The sequence below is a fragment of the Zosterops lateralis genome (assembly GCF_965231275.1).
Source record: "Zosterops lateralis genome assembly, chromosome: W".
In the NCBI taxonomy this organism is placed as follows: Eukaryota; Metazoa; Chordata; class Aves; order Passeriformes; family Zosteropidae; genus Zosterops; species Zosterops lateralis.
The window spans coordinates 10,657,021-10,669,616 of NC_139801.1; the positions used below are offsets into that span (position 1 = coordinate 10,657,021).

The 12,596-nt window shown below is 42.0% G+C and overlaps 1 protein-coding gene across 4 annotated transcripts in view; it reads left to right on the forward strand.

Moving 5' to 3' along the window:
* LOC310922015 (spindlin-Z-like) overlaps window positions 1-12,596 on the forward strand; it is a 128,501-nt gene that overhangs the window by 86,834 nt on the left and 29,071 nt on the right. The window lies entirely within an intron of this gene.

Here is a 12,596-nt window from a genome sequence, read left to right on the forward strand (position 1 = left end):
CAAAATTATGTTTATGAAGTACTGGTTTTGGCTAGGATTGAGTTAAATTTCTTTGTAGTAGCTGGCATGGTGATATGTTTTGGATTTCTGCTGAAAACAGTATTGATAACACACTGATGTTACTGCTGAACAGTGCTTACACAGTGTCAAGGCCTTCTCTTTTTCATGCTGCAAGAGAAAGATAAACATAGATGGTGATGGAATTATTTGCTGCATGTTTCCTAATTTCAGTTGTAGATTAGGAAAGTGTACCAGGTAGTCATTATTAGAAGACTGCAAAACCAACCTGTCTTAGTTTAAGACAATTTTATGGGGTGCAGACTTTGAAATGTTATCTCCCCTTAGTTTTAACCATTCCCCTTTCAACAATAAGGAGAGATAAACATGAAGAGATAAGTGAAAAGGAGAGATAAACATGAAGAGATAAGTGAAAAAATAACAGTTTACTAAAAGAAAAACAGCAATAACCACTAGATACAAAAGTGCTGAGTTACATGGCCCACTCCCCAAGAACAAAGAAAACAATATGGCCACCACCTGGACAGACTAGTGGTCCAGAGGACAAAGACAAGATGGTGGAGAAGCTCTCTTTTCTGAAGATGGCGGCCGCCATGGCAGCCCATGTGGCCCAGAGGACAAAGACAAGATAGCAGAGAAGCCCTTTTCTCCAGACCATGCAGCCAAGAGAGAGAACAAAGGAAAACAACACAGCAACCAGGCCTCTGCAGTTGCAGAACTCCCTCCCTGCCCCTAAACAACAACAGGAGCAGAAAAAAAGAAAACCTGGAAAAAACTATTTTTGTCCAAAAGGCTCCAATGCTGCCAAAACACTGGAAAAAACTTCCTGGCAGTTGCAGACCCAACCCTCCCCTCAGTGGCCTGAAACTCATGGAGTGTGGCTCCAATGCTGCTGAAATGCTGATTCCTATGAGTCAGGGGCTCTCTTGCTCTTTTCTTGCTGAAAGACCTTGCAATGTGATATAAATTAAAATTATAGTGAGTTTGTTGTATTTTATTAAAATAAATTGCTTAAAAAACAACTGGGAGAAAAAAAGCTATCAAAAGCACAACTAGGTCAAGTGACAAGAAGCTGGAATTAGAAATCCAAATCAGTAGTAAAGACTTAGAAGTGGTGGCTTCGTTGAAAAAGCTTGTTTTCCTCTGTCCCGCCTGTCTGCCTACAAAGGTGCAAAGAGCACAGTTGCCTGTCTCAAAAACTGTCAAGGTGTCCTGGTTCCAGCCAGGACAGAGTTAATTTTTTTCAGTAGCTGAGAGGGGGCATGACTGGGGTCTGGAGGTTATTCTATACCACCTCATGTCATTACTGGGGGCAGGGGAAAGGGCTCTTTTACAAGGAGAAGGGGCTCCTTCCGGAAGAGAAAATATGGCAGAGGGAGCCTTCTGATATTGTCTGTTATTGTGGAGTTTTTCCATGTGAATAATTTCTTTTCTTGTACACTCTGTTAATAATATTGTTGCTGTTACTGTTCATTTTCTTATCTTATTGCTGTTTCCAGTAAATTGTTCCTATCTCAACCCATGATCTTTGCCTTTTGTGCCTCCAACTCTCCTCTCCAGCCATACACAGTGGGGAGGAAGAGGTGAAAACAGGGGAGCAAGAGACCACAGTGTGTGATTTGGAGAGTCGGTGGGGGCACTGAATTGGGGAGCACCATTCCTAAAGCACAACACAAGACCACAGAAGGAACTTGCCATAAGATAAATCACCACAGCGGGAACTTGAGATAAGCACAGAAGGGAGGAATTTGTAACAGGAAGGCTCTAATTCCAGGCCTGGTGAGGCAAAATCTGGTTAGCACATCCTGGTTAATGCATCTGTACAATAATTCCCACTTTGGAAAAGGGAGCAACTGCTCATACACATATCACCCGAAGTTATGGGAACAGCATCTGTGACCACTCTGTGATACTAGGAACTTGGACTGTATAAAGGTGGCACCCTCAGAAGAACAACTCCAAGACCCCCATCACTGAGAAGCCTGGAGTGAAGAAGGACCAATGGGATGCCTCTGTATTCATGGGTGGTGACTGTCTTCTGCTTGATCTGTCTCCACTCTTTACTCTTTTTTATTTCTTTCTATCTCTCTACCTCACATTTATTGTAAAATAAAATCCGTATTGCATATGGTGTCATTTGCTACTCGGTCAGAGGCATCTCTCAGTAATCAGATCTTACCAAAACAAAAAACTTTTGTTTGCTTTAAAGTAGGTTTAAAAAAAGAGAAAAATATATTTGACTGAAGTATCCAGGTTTTTGAAGTTTGCCTCTACTGGGAAACAGAATTAATAGTTCCATCTTGAGAAATAAAGGATAACACCCAAAATGGAGAAACAAAGGAAAGCCAAACTTGTTTCTTATTTATTCACAACAGTAGAGCGTGTGTCTGCAGTCTCAGTAATTTTGTTAAAATATAGAGCAGCCTCCCAGGATATAGTTTTGGTAGATCAATCAGCTCCTTAGTGCTTGGCATTGTGCGTGTGCTTCTAATTAGAGCATGTTTCTCTTCAATATAGGTGAATCCTGATTTTTTTTTTTTTTTTTTACTAACATAATCCAGTTTAAATGTCTGTGAGGTAAGTTGTGATTACCCTGGTGTCCTGGTTATAAGTATTGTCGTTGCTGTTCGTTTTTCTTATTTCGTTGGTGTTTACAGTAAATTGTTCTTATCTCAAGCTGTAATCTTGACCGGTTTTTGCCTCCCATTCTCCTCTCCATCCTGTCATGGAGGGGGAGAGAGAAGTGAGCCAGTGGCATGTGATCTGGGGTGTTTTTGGTGGGAACACTAAATTGGGGAATACCATTCCTAAACCATGACACCTTGTATTTATATTTATATTTCAACTTTTTGAGCCTAGTGATCACTTGTTTTATGCTGTACAAATGTAATGCATGGTCCTTTACAATCCTTCTTAGCTGTTACTAGTACTATCCTTGGGAATTTTGAAGAGTTCCCACTCCCAGATTTGACTACTTTAAGATGCAATGAAATCTTTTGGAAGAGTCAGGAATTCATTTTACCACTCTTCCCCTTGTCCGGTTTCCCAAACTCTTAGAGTTGACATTGGGCAGGCAATATTAGGTGTGGATAAACACACCTCTGAAATTTTCAGGTCACTCAAAGTAATTCTGAAAGACATAAAACCAAGATTTATTCTCATGTGATTGTATGGTGTTTCCACAGCAGATAATGAAATATAATTTGAAAATGTCCAGCTTTTCCTGCCTGTCATACAGATGGAATATTCTGAGAAATAAGCAGCTGTGGTGTGTTTTGAAGAGTCCATCTAATTTTGATAGACTGAATGGAGAGTACCATCTGATATGATGACAATTAAAAACATTGCTAGTAGCTTTCTCCCATCCCTCTGCCTTTTCTCTCCTCCTACCGGCCCCATTTGAAATGTGTGTAGTTCCTCTACAGTCCACACCCCCAAAGAATGTTTATTTTATTTCTGTGTTGTCTCACCCTTTTTATTTCTCTGTAAGGCAGAAGCATTCAGAAACATGGGTCTCAGTTTTGCTATTGAATTTAACAGTATTTTAAGGATACATTAGGTAGAATTAATCCAGGCTCAAAAAGCAAAGGCCAACTGGCAATTAAATGCTTAATTATTTCATTCTTGACTTTTTATTATTGAAAATTTTTAGGGTTTTAGTCATGAGAGATTGAGCCATATATATTTTTTTCTTCCTCAGATCTATCCAAGTTCCAAGTTTGACTCTTTACTGCTTATTATAAAGAAGCATAAAACAAATCACTTTGTGTTTTTGTTTTTTGGGTTTGTTGGTTTTTTGGTTTTTTTGTTGGTTTGTTTTGTTTTGTTTTGTTTTGGTTTGGAGTTTTTTTGTTTTGGTTTTTTTTTGGTTTTTTTTTGCTGATATTCAGTATTAACTTCCAGTTTTATATTCATGGCAAATTATATCAACACTGTCTATTTTTAATGATGTCTAAAACATGGAATTTCATGGAATGTGCAAGTTGAAACAGTAGCACTTGTCATTCCATAGTCAGGACAAGGTAAAGGATATGAACTTAAATACATTCAATGACATTCATTCATAGAATCTGATAACTCTCCATTATTGTTTTCTAATTACTGTTAACATCTTTGAAGTCACATTATTCCTTGAGACCAAACCAAATATGACCCCAAAATACTTGATACACCAATTTTTCACTTTAAATATTTATCTGAATGTACTGCTGTACTGGGTTTGCGTGGCAAGGTTTTGGTAGCAGGGAGCTACAGGGGTGGCTCCTGTGAGATGCTGCTGGAAGCTTCACCTTATGTCTGGCAGAGCCAATGCCAAGCGGCTCCAAGACAGACCCACCACTGGCCAATGTTGAGCCAATCAGCAATGGAAGCAATGTATCTGGAGTAATATATTTAAGGGAAAAAAAGTTATTGCATAGAAGTAATTGTGGCCAGAGAAGAGAGGAGAATATGGGAGAGGAACAAGTCTGCAGACACCAAGGTCAATGCAGAAGGAGGGGGAGGATGTGCTCCAGGTGCCAGAGCTGAGATTCCTCTGCATCCTATGGTGAAGACCATAGTGATGTCACTGTCCCCCTGCAGCCCATGGAGGCCCTGGGGGGTGCAGAGATCTACCTGAAGCCTGTGGAGGAGACCCACTATGGAGCAGGCAGATGCCTGAAAGAAGGCTGTGAACCTGTGGGAAGCCCGTGCTGGAGCAAACTGTTCCTGAAGGACTGCACCCCATGGAAGGGACCCATGCTGGAGCAGTTTATGAAGAACTGTAACCTGTGGGAGAGACTCATGTTGGAGAAGTTTGTGGAGGACTGGCTCCTGTGGGAGGGACCCCACACTGAAGGTGGGGAACGACTCCTCTCCCTGAGGGGGAAGCAGCAGCAAAAGCAACGTGTGATGAACTGACCCTAACCCCCATTCCCTGTCTCCCTGCACCACTGGGGGGAAGGAAGTAGAGAATCAGGAATAAAGTAAAGCCTGGGAAGGAGGGAGGAGTGGGAGGAAAATGTTTTTAAGATTTGGTTTTACTTCTCATTATCTTTCTCTGATTTGATTGGTAATAAATTCAATTAATATCCACAAGTTGAGTATTTTTTGCCTGTGATGGCAATCGGTGAATAATCTCTCCCTGTCCTTATCTCAACTTATGAACCTTTCATTGTATTTTCTCTCTCCTATCCAGTTGAGGAGGGAAGTGAGAAAGTGGCTTTGGTGGGCACCTGACATTCAGCCAAGGTCAAACCACCACAATTGCCCTTGAAATTGTTGGCAAATTTTTAAATTACTTCCTTTGAATTGGACACTTGACAGTGAATGAGTAATGCCAATTATGCTTCTGTCAGAAGCCATTTAGGTGGTACTAGACATTTCAGGATGATTTGTGTAAGCAAAGTTTCTGCTTTGCTTGTTATGTTTGGCATTCTCTGATAAAGCTGACTATCAACATCATCAGCTAATTGTGCTTGATGTATTTGGTGGCCTTCAATGACAGAATTACAGAGGCAGTGGATGAGGGAAGAGCGACTGACATCACCTACCTGGACTTGTGCAAAGCATTTGACATCCTGGTCTAAACTGGAGAGACGTGGATTTGATGGGTGGACCAGTCAGTGGATAAGAGATTGACTGGATGGTCGCTCTCAGACTATTGGTCAACAGCTCAATGTCCAAGTGGAGATTAATGACAATTGGTGTTGTTCAGGGGTCATTATTGGGAAGGGCACTCTTTACCATCTTTTTCAGTGACATGGACAATGGGATCAAGTGCACCCTCAGCAAGTTTGCCAACAACATCAAGCTGTGTGGTGTGGTTGACACACTGGAATGAAGGGATGCTATCCAGAGGGACCTTGACAGGTTTGAGAGGTGGGTCTCTGCAAACCTCATGAAGTTCAACAAGGCCAAGTGCAAGGCCCTGCACCTGGGTCAGGACAATCCCAAGCACAAATACTTGCTAAATGGAAAATGGATTGAGAGCAGCCCTGAGGAGAAGGATGTGGAGGTGTTAGTGGATAAGGAGCTTGATATGAGCCATCAATGTGTGCTTGCAGCCCAGAAAGCCAATTGTATCCTGGGCTACATCAAAAGAAGTGCAGCCAGTAAGTTGAGGGAAGTGATTATCCCCCTCTGCTCCATTCTGGTGAGACCCTACCTGGAGTACTACTTTCAGATCTTGGACCCTGAACATAAGAAGAACATGGATCAACTAGAGCGAGTCCAGAGAAGGGTCACAAAAGTGATCAGAGGGATGGAACACTTCTCCTAGGATGACAGGCTGAGAGAGTTGGGGTTGTTCAAAATGGAGAAGAGAAGGCTTCAAGGAGACCTTATAGCAGTCTTCCAGTACCTAAAGGGGGCCTACAAGCAAGACGGAGAGGGTCTTTTCACAAAGGCATGGAGTGATAGGACTGAATGAAGGTACATTTAGATTGGATATTAGGAAGAAATTCTTTACTGTGAGGATGAGACACCAGAGCAGGTTGCCCAGAGAAGTTGTGGATGCCCCATCCCTGGAAGTGTTCAAGGTGAGGTTGGATATGAAGGTGTCTCTTCCCATGGCAGGAAGGTTGGAACTAGATGATCTTAAAGGTCCCTTCCAACCCAAATCATTACATGATTTTATTATATGTTAAACATTAATGTATTAAAACATTTTTATTTGCTTTCAATAAAACATAGTAATATTTACATCATGTATTTACAAATAAATATTTTTGTAAAGAAACTGTACAAGCTGTTTGGAATTTTAAAAGTCTTTTGCACAGCTGATTTGTTGCCTTAGTGTAAGATAAGATTTATGTCTACCTTATGCTGTGACAGTTTTTTTTCCCCCGTTAATACCCAGGGGAAAAAAGTAAAATATACAGAATGAAAAGTATCCTAAAGCATCAGAAGTTTAGTATTCCTATTCCTGTAGGAAAAACAAAAACAGAAAGGCATTTCTATTGTGAATTTGTTCTAATGAGCTTTACCACTTGTCATGGTTTGACACTGGCCAAACACCAAGCACCCACAAAAGCTACTCACTCACCGTCCCCTGCTACAGCTGGACAGAGGAAAGAAAAAAAATTAGTGAAGGGTTCATGAGTTCAGATAAGGACCAGGAGAAAACACTCCAAGGGCAAAACAGGCTCAACTTAGAAGTACAAAGTGAATTTATTACTAACAAAGTCAGAGGAGGACAATGAGAAGTAAAATAAGCCCTTAAAAACACCTTTTTTCCCCCAACCCCCTCCCTCCTTCCCACCAACAGTGCAGGGAGACAGGGAATGGGAGTTTTGGTCAGTTCATCACCCGAGATCTTCCACTGCTCAGGGACAGAAGTCCTTCCCCTGCTGTGCTGTGGAGTCCCTCCCATGGGAGACAGTTCTCTATGAACTTCTCCAACGTGGTTTCAATTTCACGAGCAGCAGTCCTCCCAAAACTACTGCAATGTGAATTCCCCCCATGGGCAAACAGTCCTCCCAAAACTGCTGCAGCCTGGGTCACTTGCAAGGGGTGCAGTCCTCCAAGGACAGGCTGCTCCAGCCTGGAAGCAGGGACTTATCTCTCTGTATTTAGCATTGGTGCAGCCTCACCTTGAGTATTGTGTGCACTTTTTGGCCCCCCAATTAAAAAAGGATGTGAAGGTCCTTGAACTGCCCCCAGAGGAGGGCAACAATGCTGTTGACAGGACTGGAAGGAATGTCTTATGAGGAATGGCAAAGGACTTTGGACTTATCTAGCATGGAAGAAAAAAGGCTCAACTGTGATCTCATTGCCCTCTACAGTTTCCTGAGTAGGGGAACTGGAAAGGGAGGTGCTGAGCTCTTCTCTCTCTTATCCAGTGCTAGGACATGTAGGAATGGCTCAAAGCTGCATTGGGGAGGTTTAGACTTGACATTAGGAAGCATTTCTTTGCCGAGAGGGTGGTCAAACTCTGGAACAGGCTTCCTAGAGAGGCACTTGATCCCCCAAGCCTGTCAGTGTTTAAGAGGCATTTGGACATAGCTTTTGTGGCCTTCCTCTGGGCTCAATCTAGCAGGTCCATGTCTTTCTTGTGCTCAGTTCTTCATGTACCTTGTTACCATCTCTTCTTGTAAGTAGGCTATATTCACATTCTTCATCTAAATGCTGTAACTTTTTATTAAACTGGGCACTACCTTAAGCTACCAACACAAGAAACCGAGCAGTACTCAGTTTGCTTAGTTGGTTTTTCTCTAGAGCTAGGTATACAAACAAGCAAGTTCTTGAAATCAGTCAGGACTCATCAAGCAACATAAAAAAAAGATATGTTGTAAATATTTGTTAGTTTGGTACATGTAATTTCATTCATGGACATTGTGCATGAATAGTCAAGAAATTTTGTATGTAAGCGAATTTGAGAGAAAAAAAGACATCTGGCAGTAGAACTTGAGTTTTATCAAAAATAAGAGGTGCCTAAGGTGAACAGTTACTCAACAGGGCAAACATTCTGAGTAGAGTGCATAGCTTCTCCTTTGTATTTTTTGCAGCTTCTGTAATAGATCTTCCTTCTGTGTATCTTTAGGGCTACTTTTGTTTTAGGCAGTGTGGTGGTTTAGCATGAATGTGAATTTTTTTTCCCTAAGGAAATTATAGCATAGATTGACAGCTTGGCTGACGAATAAGAGTGTTGTACACACCTCTGGAGACCCAGTCTTAAATCAAAGGTCTCAAGTGACCCGGCCCTTTTTTTCCTTTTCAGGCTGGCAAAGAGCTAACATCACCTCGTAAGTCAGAAGTATGGGCTAGGCCTCCCCGGGGCCAGGCCCGGCCAGGCCTCGGGAGGGTCCACTGCCTGTGGGAGAGCTGCCCCGGCCAGCAGTGTCCCCTTGCTCCTCCAGCTCCTCTGATGGGTAGAGGAGGAAGATTGCAGATCAGCAGTGCTGACCCTGCGCCAGGGGCCGCGGCAGCCGTTCTCTTGGCTTGGCTGCCGGAGCCTCTGGTCCGAGGGAGGAGAGAATCTTGAGAACCTTTCTCCAGAGCTCCAGGGAGCTGATCCAAGTTTGAATTACTTTAGATCTGACCAAGGGTGGAAGAGGGTCATCCATCAGCGCTCCTGAGCATGCTCCCTCTCCCCCTTCTCCCACACACACCCCTCCCCCCTCCCCCCCCCACCATCACCTGCGGCCTTGAAGTTCCGGGAGTCAGATGGAGAAGGAAAAAAAGACTCTGAGCAAAAACATTAACCCTTTTCCCTCCTCCATAGAAGACAGAGTAATTTGAAATGTAGAGGGACAGCATTGAGACAAAATCAGTGAAAGAACTGATAAAGACTATTGGAAGAAAAGATGGAGGAAGTGGACATTTATGACCAGACTTCTCTAGATGTGAATTATGAAGAAATAAACTATCATAATGCTGTTTAGAAGAATGCAAGTTCTAGTCAAAGAGTTGCGTATACTGATATAAATGAAATTTAATTGAATAAAGTATGTCCCTGGCTCCTGGGCATAAAAGGAGGTCTCTATTTCTTTTGAGATAGAAACAATTTTAGAGATAGAAGAAAAGAATCCTTGCTTTATACTAAAAAAACATTCTTAAAATAGTACCCCAAACATTCAGAGACCCATAAACAGCTTGGGAAACTGTTATATGGGTGAGACTGCACAGAATCTACAAAATTCCAGGTGGTTGCAGATTTGTAACATTGAGAACCACTAGACCTTTTCTTGTGGTGTGTATCTTCATAAACTCTAGAGAGGCTCCTCTCTGAAAGTAATGCAAGATTGTGTTTAAATAGTAGTGACCAACTAAAAATCATAGTTTTCTATCTGTGTTGAGTGAGAAAGTAAACAGTTTGAAGTAGGGGGAAAGGTGTTTGAATGTCTCATTTTTCTTTTTCCTCTTTCCTTAGTGTATGTAAATAAAATCTATGTTTTTTACTTTTAAGTTAAGCCTGTTTTGCCTTTTTCTCCCAAAATCCTATCTCCCAGTTAGTAAACAAAATTCTGAAAATGTGAAACCACCACAGGCGACTAAATGTGTTGCACTATATAGTAAGATTCAGAGTCTCTGAGCAGAGGACAGAAAACAAGTTTTGTGTTGAATCATCCTGCTAAATACGTGGGTATGCTTTTTATAGTTTTTTAACTACTTGAAATGATTTAGTTAAACCTTGCTTTTTCTCATCAACCGGTAATTGGAAACATGAAATATGTGTGTTTGTGTTTTTTTACTTTGTGAGAATAGATTTTTTTTTTTAATAAGTATGTTTTTAAACTTGTTTCCTCATATAACAAAGAGGTGGCTAATGGCAGGGTGAAAATGCTTGTTCATTTGGTGCAGTCAAGTTTCAAAAGTCTTTTGGGTTTCTATTCACACTTTTTGAGAGATCTTTAAATTTCTAGCTGTTCTTATAAACATGTTTAAAGGAAGTTCTATTTACTTGGTCTTTATTGCAAATAGCATCTTTACTGTAGCTATTTGCCTGGAGGACTTAATTTTTGAAAACCAAATTCCAGCTGTTGTTAAAACTGGAGATGCATCTTTCCATGGGTTCAGTACAAGCTTGAGTGTTGGAAACAAAATATATGTAATCTTATTTTAATTCTGTCATGTGATATATGTCCTTTTATTTCTCCATAGGAAAATCCAAATATTAAAATATTTATGAAAACTGTTAAGGTTAATCGCACTTTCAGTGCTTAACTCTTGTGTGACACTATTGCTATTATAAAAATTAATTTTCCAAATACATATGCCAAAGCTATGCTTGGAACCTGCACATAATGTTTAAGAATTTGTTTGGATCTGTAGAGAAACCTCAACTAAGTATTTCTCTGTAGGTATGAATTTAAATGTCCATAGATTAAATTCTGAACATTTCTACAGATATGAGGGGTTTTTTTTATTGATAACATGCATGTGTCCCACACTTTCTGACTGTGTTCTTTTAGATATTCCATGTGTAGATGGTTTAATGCTTTAATGCCAATGTTAGTTTTTTGAAGTGTGGCAGGTTGACCCTGGGTGTATGCCAGGTACCCACCAAGCTGCTCTGTCACTCTCCTCTGCAACTGGACATGAGAGAAAACATAGTGAAAGGCTCATGGGTTAAGGATCAGAAGAGATCACTCACTGATTACCATCATGGGCAAAACAGACTTAGCTTAGGGATATTAATTGAATTTATTGCTAACAAAATCAGAGCAGGATAGTGAGAAGTAAAATAAATCTTAAAAACACCTTCCCCCCATCTCTCCCTCCTTCCTGAGCTCTACCTCCTCCCTGCCAGCAGTGCAGAGAGATGGGGAAGGAGGGTTACAGTCAGTTCATCACAAGTTGCTTCTGCCATTGCTCAGGCAGAGGAGTCCTTTACCTGCGCCAGCATGTGGCCCCTCCCATGGGAGACAATTCTCCACAAACTTCTCCAGTGGTAGTCCTTCCCATGGGCTGCAGTTCTTCATAAACTGCTTCCATGAGGTGCAGTCTTTTGGGAACAGGCTGCTCCAGCATGGGTCCCTCATGGGGTCAGAAGTCCTACCAGGAAACCTGCTCTAGCGTGGACTCCTCTCTCCATGGGTCTGCAGGTCCTGCTCCAGCACAGGTTTCCTACAGATTCACAGCCTTCTTTCATGCATTTGCCTGCTCTGGCATGGGTCTCCTCCATGGGCTGCAGGGGGACAGTCTGATATCACCATGGTCTGTACTATGGGCTCCAGCACCCGGAGCACCTCCTTTTCTCCTGCACTGATCTGGGAGTCTGCAGTTGTTCATCTCACAAATTCTTACTCCTCTCTTCTCTCGCTGCAATTACATCTGCACAATAACTTTTTCTTTCCTTCTTAAATATGTAATCACAGAGCCGTTACTACCATTTCTGATTGTCTCAGCCTTAGCCAGCAACAAATCCATCCTGGAACCAACTGGCATTGGCTCTGTCGGACATGTGTTGAGGTGTCTGTCTCTGCCTTGGCTAGCCCTGACACCTCGACAGTATGAGGGTACGGCTCGGTAGCAGGATGAACCTCACCGACCCCTGTGAGTTCTTGTCTTGCTTGAAGGAGTGAAGCAACGACAGCAGGAAAAAAGAGGAGGCTATTCAGCGTTAACTGCTGGCTTTATTCATCAGGATATCTGCCCCAGCAGACACCCCTCAGCAGAAGCAGCGGGGGAAAAGCGAGGGAAAAAAAAGGCCTTCGGGAACCCCCGAATGCAACACCTTTTATTGGGGGGAGGAACTCAGGGATGGGTCTAACTGGGGACAAATCAGGGGCAAAAGGGTATGGGTCTCTGGATAAATGACATACATAGTAACAAATTAATAACTCAGGTGGGGAGACAGCTGAAGTCTTGTCCAATCACTTGGGGTTTTTCCTGGAACTTTCCAGACTTTTGGGAGAGACCCCAAAGTGACAGACAAGGCCCAGGGGCTGGATAACTTCTGACTGACATATAACTGGGGTTGGGATGAAACCAATGAGAGTGGAACATGGGTGCATGGGGGAAACCATTATAACTTATAAAAATGGACTTAATACAAGGAACAAATAAATACATAAAACTGATAAAACCAAAACCACACCACTACAGACATGGGAGAAGCTTCTAGCAGCTTCTCATGGAAGCCACCCCTGTAGTCC